We start from the raw sequence: 11,300 nt of genomic DNA, 5'->3' as shown, positions 1-11,300 counted from the left end.
TGTTTATTGAAAAATCTGTATCCCACTCTTTATTAATATATTCCCAGGGCAACTAACAGTCAGCAAAAACCGTGGAAACATTAAAAACAATAAAAAAAAACATAATACAACAGCAGGAACATAATGAAAATAGCAGAGGTTAAAACGTACACATGCACACATAAATGAGTATCAAAACTGGAAGAAAAACAGATGCAATTAATGTTCAAAAAGGACTGAGAAATGCATTAAAAAAGAGAAAAGAACCCACACCTCTGCCTGTTACAAAAAATATATAGGAACAGCCCCCCAATGAGTAGGAATGGGTGAAGAATTTTGTTCAATTCGTTTTTTGGCAAGAACTTGCCATCATGTACAAAAGCAATGATTTATAAATGGGATGAAAAGAATTTGACACCTTCTGGGAGAGACTGAAATGGACAGGGCTAGGTGTTTGAGTGCTTAGCTCAGCTTTCCCCAACCTAATGCTCTCCAGATTTTTTGGACTACGTCTCCCAGAGTTCCTGATCATTGCTCATGCTAGTTGGGGTTGATGGGAATTGAAGTCCAAAATGTCCGGAGAGATGAATGAGTGTTGCCACCTCTCTCTCTGTCTTTTTTCCTGATAGTCTAGTCATCTTTAATGGTTACATGGAAGACAGATGCAACATTGTCCTCTACACCCTGGGAGCAATTGTACCTATTGAATTTAACCAGTGCAGATGGGCAAGAATTGAGTTTGGTGAATTCAAAAAGTCTCTTCATAAACAGGCTGAAAAGAACTAGAGATTTTTTATTTTTTTTAAATGGAATGTGGGAGAAAGCTAAAGTAACAGATTTGCCCATGCCTACCAATGCTCAGGGCACCACTCTGAGAAGTTGCCACAGAGTCAGACCTAAGCTTGTAAGGCAAGAGCACCCGGGGAAAGACCTCTGATGATGATTTCAGTGCATGCATAGGCAGGCACATGTAGAAAAAGGTGATCTTTTATGTACCAAGGCCCCAAGCTACATGGAGCTTTAAAGGTAATCACGAACATTAAGTGTAGTTGGAAAAAGACTAGTAGCCAGTGTAGCTGTTTCAAAACTGGTGGCAGGATGATTTCTTCTAGCTGGTTCCACTTAGCAGCCTAACATCTGTATTCTGAACTAAATACAGAGTGCCTTCTTCCTTACCAACCTGCCAGGTCACTGAGGGCATCAGCAGGCATGTTCTTGGTGGTTCCAAATGGACCCATGGCCCAGTTGAAGTCCACCAGGAAAAGAACCTTCAATGTGGTGGCCCCCTTCCTGTGGAACTCCTTGCCTCTGGAGGTCAGGCAGGCACCAACATTGTGTTGCCTCCAGGCCCTCCTGAAGACATTGTTATTTCAGGAAGCTTTCCTTGATTGACCAGCTGCAGTTTATAAAACTTGGTCTTATCAGAACTTGTTTCTTTTAAAAATGTTGTAATTGCTTTAACATGGTGTTTTATTCTTTTATCTTTTCTGGCCATCACTCCAAAATCTTTTGATGTGGAGTGGTCTATAAATATTATCAATCAATCAAGTTTACAAGGGATCTTGAGAGACTGCCTGAGAATCAGGCTTCCTGCATTGAGCAGGGGGTTGGACTTGATGGTCTTGTAGGCCCCTTCCAACCCTATAATTGTATGATTCAAAGGCAGTACCACATCTAACAGGCTGCAGTACAAAAATTGGGAGGTTACCAGGAATAGATAATAGTTACCAGGCTATGTCTGTTTGGAAGGGCTTAAGAAAATAAGGACATAGGAAGAGCTCTGCTGGATCAGACCAAAAAAAACCCTATCTAGTAGGGATGGTGTGGGAGTCTGAAAAGGGGGTGGAGTCTGATGGACTCCCCCGCTTCCGACCTTCCAGACCCTGCTCCCCGAGTCCTGGGGCTCTTATGGACCTGGTCGCCAAGCACCTCAGAGTTTGGCAAGTGGTTGGGAGCACTGCAGCACCCCGGAGCTCTCACCCTGGCCTCCTCCTGAGGAGGCCAGGGTGAGAACACTCAAGGCTGGCCATGCCAGGACCCATCCACCCTGCACCAGCTGTTAAGAAATCCCTTGGCAGCTGGCATGGGGAGGAAAGGCTTGGGTGGCTTCCCAGCACTCTCACCCTAGCCTCCATCCAAAGAAGCCAGAGCAACAGAGCTGGGGGCTGGCTGTGCCAAGGACTCGGCAGTCAAGCCTTTGTGTGCATAAAGCACAAGGGCTTGACTTCCGGAGTCCTTGGCACGGAGAGGAGGGGAGGCTAGGTGGGTGGGCGGGGTGAGCAAGGAGGCTTGCTGAGTGGGTCTGGGCCACATGAGCTGGGGGGGGCAGCTCATCAAGCTCCCCCTGCCCCAGACAGAGGAGACAGGTCCATCCATCCCTACTATCTAGTCCAGCAGTTTTCTCCCCATAGTGGCCAACCAGTTGCCTATGGGAAGCCCATGAGCAGAACACAAGGGCAATTACATCATTTTACATGTGTTCCCCAGCAACTGGCAATCAGAGGCATCTGACTGTGTGAGTAGCATATAACCATTGACTAGTAGCCCTTGATAGCCTTTCCTTCAATGAATTTGTCAAATTGCCTTTTAAAGCCATCCAAGTTGGTGACCATCACAACATCTTTGATAACAAATTCCAGAGTTTAATTATGTGTTGTGTGATGAAGTACTTCTTATATCTGTCCTGAATATTCCACCGTGCAACTTCATTTTCTGACCTGCGTTTATGATCATGAGTGGAAGAGAGAGAAAACTTTTCCCTGTCCATGTTCTCCACACCATGAATAACATTATATACTGCTCTCATGTCCCCCGCCCAATTACTTACCTTCTTCTTCTAAGCTACCCCCTACTCCCAACATCATAACCTTTCTTCATAGTGGAGTTGCTCCAGCCCTTTGATCATTTTGGCTGCCTTTTTCTGCCCTTTGGTGCAGTATTCTTAACTTGTGGAAGGTGGCATGGAGGCTGCTTGAGCTTCCAGTGGCAGAGATGCATCAATAATCACTCCTGGCCTGAGAGTTTGATCCTTCAGGAGGAGTGTAACTGGCTGAACACCTTTTTTGGTCAGATGGACAACCACCAACAGCCAGTCCAAGACATTTTGCTACTTAAAGCAGAACTGTAGCTTGGTGGTAGAACACATGGTTTGCATACAGAAAGTCCCTGATTCTATCTCCAGCATCTCCAGGTAGAGCTGGAAAAGAATCCTGCTTGAAACCCTGAAGAAATGCTCCCAGTCAGTGTTGACAATACTGGGCTAGATAGACAAATGGTCTGACTTAAGGATGTTCGGATTGTATTTAGCCCGTTCCGCATGAGTACCATGAACTGGGTGGAGTTTTGAGTCCATCGTTCACAAACTCACAAATTCAGTCCCCCCCCCCTCCTGCTCAGAAAATTACATAAATAAATTTGCAGCAAGTTACTATTTACACAACCATTAACATAATTTATATTTGTGAATAACATAACATTCTCTATCTAACTTGCAGCTTTGCCTATGAATTTATTTACATAAAATTTTGGGATTTTAAAGCTGCATGTCCACCGAATTTGCCTGATGCGCAGATGCCAGTCTGGTGTGAAATCTATGGACCGGATTACAAGATATCCAGACTCCTTTCAGTCCATTTCAGATTTATCTGACATCCCTAGTCTGAGTCAGTAAAAGGCAGCTTCTTATGTCCCTAACCCTAAGGCCCACCTTAGTATGACTAGCACTTTAAAAAGCTTTGCTGCACAATTCAGATCCCAATTCCTGCCTTCATCTCTCCCCCATCTTATGAGGCCACCAGAAGTAAGTCACTCCACCCTGCATGGCACAGCTGGGCCTGGCCAGGATTGAACTTGAGCTTATTGTTCCTCATCTAGGACATTGCTGATCCAGATATTGATACAACATTTTCACTAGGGGGCTTCAGACAAAGCCCCTCACATGTTCAAAGAACATATGAGTGGGCTACAGGGCCATTTGGTGCTACTGAAGGACCCAGCAGCCTAATCACCGTGGTTCACCCAGTCAGTGCATATGAGAAGGGGCCCTATGCATGTGACACACATAAAGAGGATGGAGGGCATGGCCAGCATATGACTCATTGGTGGGGTGTGTTGCCAGGCACAACTCAATTCCACCTTCTACATATGAGGGGGCTATTGTACTGCTTCAACTAAATTAAATGGGAGGAAATGAGTAGATCTGGGTCTAGTCAGAGTACTGATGGAAACTCACTGTAGTCTTAATGGGTATTAATTTTGGTTATAGGCTACCACCAGTATCAGAGGCAATATGCCTATGTACACCAGTTGCTGGGGAACATGGGCAGGAGGGTGCTGTTGCACTCATGTCCTGCTTGTGAGTTTCCTGTGGGCAGCTGGTTGGCCACTGTTTGAACAGAATGCTGGACCCGATGGACCCTTGGTCTGATCCAGAATAGTTCTTCTTGTGTTCTCATTTCAAAGTGGATAATCTTATTCAGTACTAGATGAGGCAGGATTATTTTCCAGCCCTCTCCAGAGATCCTGGGGATTGAACCTGAGGCCATCTCTATGAAAAGTATGTGCTCTACCACTGAGCTATGATTCTGCTTTAGGTAACAAAATATTTTAGGCTTGTTAATTTAACCAAACAGGTGGTGTTCAGTCTGTTCTGGAAAGAGTTGCAATCCTCCTAAAGATGCTAAGTTAACTAACATGATGTAGGGATTAGGGATGTGGAAATTCACAAAACACACTTCATTGAGTTCCATCGTGACAAGTTCCATCTCGAAGCTCAGCCCAAGTCATGTCCATATCAGACTGCAAGCTTCCCCCTCCCTTTTTCATATGAAAATTGCAAAGTACATAGGTGCATACTTGGCAGTGCATTCAGCAGTATGCAGTCTCCTCCCATTGATTAAAATGTGTTTGTGCATACTCGTAAAAAAGTATGAATTCTACTGTACACATTCCCCCCCCCAAATGCAATTCCTCACTCTAGCCCAGCAAACAGCATCACAAGCTCACAAGGGTTTGAGTTCTGACCACAAACTGCACTCACTTTCAGGTTCAGGAATTGTGAATAGTGTACATTCTGGTCATAAACAAACGGAAATGAATGTCTCATACATCTCTAGTAGGGATGCTTGAGGAATTTGATCTTTGCAATTTCTGATATGAACTGACCTGATTCTCACCTGGACTAATATATAGACTGGATCCTAGCTATCCATGGACTGGATTTTACACTAATATTGTGATTTAGCTCTTTGTTCAAAAAACATATCAAAGTACCTTTTTAAAATGCGTATTTTGAGAGAAAATGCAATTTAAATGTACTTAAATGCATATTTATATGCTGACTTTCTGTGGATGTTCTTTTTAAAAATCAAAGATTATTGTGGACCTGGGATGCAATACCTTATGCATGACCATGTGCAAAAGTGACATGGAGAAGAAATTGACTGTAATAGACTGATCCTTCCATCTCTAGTATGTTGGAACCTTGCAGGACCCCATATAACATGAGAGACATAGGACTGGGAATCACCTCCCAGCACCATTAGAGAGCCCACAGAAAGCAAATGTTGCTCACCTTCACCTCTTCCAATCTAGCCTTCAAAACGAATCTTTTCTCTCAGTTTAAGTGTCAGGCCAAGAAAATCAATATCAGCAAATAATTTGGTGTGACATGGTAGAATTTAATTTGTCTATCTGATAAGAGGAGAGAGCAAAATGTCCATTTTAACTTTCCCTTCAGTTTTCCATCCTCCTGATCAATTTCTGAACCTAAATGGCTAGCATCTTCTGTTCATAAAAAAAATAAAAAATGAGGGCCTTTTTTCCTGAGTTGGCTTTCATCTTATTACAGAGAAAACAGCTTGATCGGGCATAAGGTGGTGACCTTCTCAGCAAGAAGTCACACTGAAACTTCTGTCCTGTGGATTTAATATGGTGACAGCAGGAAATTGATGGCTACTGTTAATAACAACTAACAGAAACACATGAAAAAGCCTCTGGCACTCATGGCACAGATCAGGAAGCACAAACATTGTATTAGCCCAGCTCTGTTTACAGCTGGGGAAGATCTACATGAGGATTTTTACCATCATGGTAATGCCTAGCTCCATGACGTGTCACACAATGCACACCCCGAGCCATCCTCCTCACGCTATTTCTGCCATTATATCCTGGATTTCTTCAGAACAGTTATATCACAACTTTTCTGTATGTTGCGTTTTCCCACAGTATATATTTTGGTACTGTTCTGGGGGGAGTGCCAGTGGGGTGGGGGAAGTGTCCTGCATGGCTGTCCTGAACTGGAAGTTTGCCAGCGATGGCAGCAATATTGGGCATGGCATTTTGTTTCGGCCAATGTGCACCTGTGGAAGTCTGAATCTGTGAGTAATGCAAACCTCTCACATTGCTCCAAGTGATGGTTGAGGAGGGGTGCTGCCCTGCCTCTCCACATCATGGGCAGACTTAGCAAAACAGCAGCAGCTTTGAGGAGGAGGCAAGTGATAGTTTCTCAGCTGCTTTCCCACCTTCCTCCTCCCTGGACAGCATCTCTCTCTCTCTCTCTCTCTCTGTCTCCCTCTCCCTCACTCTACCCCAGTAAACTGGAGAGTCAAAGCAATGCTGCTTCCCCTTACCCTGCCTTTGAAAAAAAAATAAAGTTGGAGGTGGGAAGACAGTAGCCGGCAGCAGCACCACAACCTCCCCCTTTATCTTCCCACCTCATTCTCAGAGGCAGGAAGAGCTGTGAATTACTCTTCTTTAAGAGAGAGAGAGGGAGAGAGGGAGAGAGAGAGAGAGAGAGAGAAGAAAGAAAGAAAGAAAGAAAGAAAGAAAGAAAGAAAGAAAGAAAGAAGAAAACCCACTCCTTCCCACTGTCAAAGGTGTGTATAAGCGTAATGGATTTTTTTTTTAAGAAGGAATGTTAAAGACCCATTTCACTCTTTCCAACTCCTCCCACTTCTCCCACAACTGCATCTGTGCATGACACATGGACACATTTTCAACAGGATACTGTGTTGTATCCATTAGCATGTTCCTACCATGGTGTATGTGTTTTGGATACGTATTGTGCCAGCAAAACACATACGCTCTGTTAACTATGAACCCCCCAAACCAGGATCTCTTCCAAACATATGCCAGAGTTTTGTGCTACTTTTGTGCCATTTTGTGCCACAAATCCCAGGTTTTGTGTCACCACCTACAACTGTGTACTGATACATCAGATGTGGGTTCGTAGTTAACACATCAAAAAAACAACATTGTCATATCTCCTCCAAACCTGTGCAGGGTTTTGTGTGCTAATTTTTGTGCCATTTTGTGCCACAGATCCCCAATCCCCTGAATATTTCTGTTACACAAGCACTTGCCCATTACATTTGTGCAAACAGTTGTGCAACAACTTAAGTTATGTTTGTGCAAGCAGTTGTGCATTATGCGACCAGTTGCATATAACTGTTGTGCAACCCATTGCACAATAGGTTGCACAATGGGTTAGACAAGAGTCATGCACAATGGATTGCACAAGCATAATGCACAACCTCATGCACAACCATGCTTTTGCAACCATAACTTTAGTTAGATTCTTCTCTTGCACATAGTTCATAGTTTCCACTAGTGCAACATCACTGGTGCTAACAGAATGACACATTTGGATACTGCCCAAGGTCTCCTAACTTCTTGCTTTTTCTTTTCATTTTCCTCCAAACCCATTTTCATAGAACTGAACTTGGTCTCCATTTGGATTTTTTTTTTTCCTGTTATGGTTGATTATTCATCCTTCTCTCCATCCCTTGAACAACTAATTAATTGTCCCAACTATCACAACCAACTATATTGAGTTAAGTAGCTCAAGTGTAAGAAGGAAAAAGAAAAGAAAAGAAATAGAGATGGGTAAACCAACAATTTTCAAGCTCACCTAAATTATCTGAAAATCAGTTGAAAGCTCATTTTGGCTCACATTTTTGTTTTTGACTTGTTTTTCAAAATGGAAAAGTGCACATTTCGGTGTATATTTTTCAAAAGTGTGTACTTCCACCCAATTCACCAAAGCATGAAAATGCATAGTTTTAGAAAAATGCCCTTTCAAAGTGTATATGTGTGTGTGTGTGTGTGTGTGTGCATATATATATATATATATATATATATATGCACATTTTTGAACATGATTATAAATTCAGGAATTTGCTAATATTTCTACTCCCCCCCCAAAAAAAGTGCTCCAGCTCACATTTGCATTTGGGGTTGTGAACGGGACTTTTTTTATATATATAATTTGCAAAAAAGAAACAAAATGCTCCTACATCCCTAAATAGAAATTAAAACAAAGGGCTGATGGACTATAAAGTAGCGTAAGAGATAGAAATGGGAAGGTGTGTGGAGAGGATAGCATATTTTAGAGGGGGGCACTTTGTGAAATTATTCGGTGGAATCTTGATTTAGTATAGAAGTTCAGGTACTGAGGCCATATTTGCCCTACTTTGCTGTTGCATCTCTTGTTGAAGGTGACTTTGATTATGCTATCCTATGCGCAATTACTAGGTAGTGAGCAGTTATGGACTTGAGAAGGCCCAAATTCTTGTTCAGAGACTAATAGACGTAGATCTACAGTATCTGAGAACTGCTGGAAATAAAGCTTGTTCTCCATTATTCTATACTAAATATAATAATTTTAAAAATTACAGAATCACTGCAGCTCCATATCTGTACACATTAACCATTCCAAAGTATAGAAGAGTGGTTGCTCTTGCCCATTTTAATGTGCTGCCATTGACACAATTAAATGGGCAATTTAGTAAGACCCTGGTTGGTGAATGTATACATTTCTGTGGTGCTGGAGTAACGGAATCAGCTCTTATATTGTAACTTCTATAGGGAATGCCGAGAAAAGCTAATTTCTTCACTATTACCAGCCTTTCCTGGAAGTAGCTCCACCACTTTGGTATCAATTTGTTCAAGGGATGCGTCTTCTTGTGTCATTGGAAGGGTTGCCAGGTTTGGGGTGTTTTTTTATGATTTCAATGCAAACTAGGGAAAAAATGTTATTTTCTTCAGACAAGTCCCTTCCCCTGCATCCAGCTGGCTTGGCTGTGGGGAGGATGGGGGGGGGGAGAGATGGGTGAATGCCATTGGTGTTTGAAGGCGGCACCTGGGGAAGGGAGGGGCTTACCAGTCAACTTAGGCTGTGGGGCCTCTCCCTCTCATCCTCTTTGAAACACAGCTCCCTCCTAGTCTGTATGCAGTGTGGGCTATTCTGGTCACCCTTTTGGGGGCCGAGTAGGAATTTTTGGCTCATAGGCAGATTGGCCTTGGCAATGGGTCTTTATGCCTACTTCACACTGTAAGTGGAGTTGAGAGTTGATTTCAGGTTTATTTAAATACTTTGGTGATTTCATCACTTTTTCTAAATAGGCAGATATGTGCATGTACCTCGGGTGAGCTATAGGGTTGGTGAGCATTCAGAGGCACCCTTTCTGTTGACAGGTAAGGCCTGAAGCTTCCAGCTCCAGTTTTTGCAGCTGCTGTTAGGGGATAAGGATTACCTTTGAGGCCAACTCTCCTCACCCACTTTGAGTTTTGTGGCTTGAGGGCAGGGTGTGTGTATGTGACAGGGGAAGGCCTCCCATCCCAAGAATTGGACAGTCCTGTACCAAGGATGCCACACTACAGGCATCAGATCTCACCTGATATAATGCCAGGTAGTCACTGGCTTTGAGAAGTTGCCCACTTAGGTTTCCCTTCACAGATCTGATCAATTCTAATAAATGTGGCCTAAGTTTTATACCAACTACTTTTGTCTCATCTCTTTATCCCCCCCCCACCCCTTTCTACCTGCAAGGAATCTCATAAATTGTACTTTGTTACTGTACTAGTTTTATCATGTTTTATATGTTTTATATTGATTTTGCTGGTCTGTGACTGTAATAAATGAATTTGTAACTTACTAGGAAGTGAACCCCATTGGATATACTGGAGCTAATGTCTAAGTAAGCATGCACATGATTGCCTTGATTACACTGACAAGTCAAGTTGATCTTCAAGTTGAATAATGGGCTCAAGTTCCAGGAAGCCAGATTCTGGCTGAACATCAGGAAAAACTTCCTGACTGTTAGAGCAATATGACAATGGAACCCATTACCTAGGGAGGTGGTGGGCTCTCCCACACTGGAGGCATTCAAGACGAGGCTGGACAGACATCTGTCGGGGATGCTCTGACTTGAATTCCTGAATTGAGCAGGGGGTTGGACTCGATGGTCTTCTAGGCCCCTTCCAACACTACTATTCTAAGATTCTATGACTCATTTACACATTCCCTTCGGGGGGGCTGTGGGAGGGGCGTAATTGCAAAAAAGAAAAAAAAAGTCATATTCTCCTGAATAAAAGAATTATTATGAAATCCTAGTTAATATGAATCCCAAACAGGTTGCATCAAATTTTGGATATTAGTGTAGCTTCATGGTATATTTCATGCAAAGCCATGTGTCAGGCTGCAGCATAAATAGATAGCTGGAAATCAGCAATGCAAACCAAATGCTCCATTGCTAGAAAAATTGAGTGAGAAGAAAATTGATCAGTGATACAATCTGAAACAGCCGATGATCACTGTGTGAAACCCAGAGCAAAATAAATGGAACCTTCAGAAGAAACTGTATCAGATCATTCAAGTCTGTGATGTGACACAGGCAGAATTGATAATATGTGGTGTTAAACGATCAGCTAATCCGGGGAATTAAACACCATGCTTGTGCACAGATATTGCTGAGAGAACAGATGGTCCACTGCCTATTTTATTTATATATGTACACACTGTGAATTCTCATTATTACAAGCTGACCAAAGTCCACACATCACATTAGGCAGCAGCACCAATGTTAAAAAATGCATCAGTTTGGATTTGCAATTTTGAACTCTAATGGGAAAAGGAAACAGATAATCATGCCTAGATATTGGGTATCCATCTGCTTACCAAAGATATATGATGGTAATTCACTGAATTGAAGAATTATTTTTAAAGAAATATTCATGACAAGCCTTTCATATTTAATTACGCCTTCACCTCAGACTAGTGGTCTTCAGCACCACTGAATGAACAGACTTCCTGAGACTTTAATTTAGTAGCATACTGCCCGGCTACCTCCATCTCTGTTTTATTGGACTTGTATGTATGTATTTTTACTTTATGTGAGCTGTAAACTGCTAAATATAAATTCACAGGTGATTTATATTTAAAAAGGACAGCTTTTAACTATGATTTCAACTATGACTTTAACTGTGATTTTAAAAGAACAGCTTTTAATTATGGTTTTATGATCAATGTACTAGTTTAGGAG

This window comes from Heloderma suspectum, chromosome 8 (genome assembly GCF_057233095.1).
Source record: "Heloderma suspectum isolate Gila_16-S chromosome 8, 16-S_ref, whole genome shotgun sequence".
NCBI lineage: Eukaryota > Metazoa > Chordata > Lepidosauria > Squamata > Helodermatidae > Heloderma > Heloderma suspectum.
Note: the sequence above shows the minus strand (reverse complement) of the source record.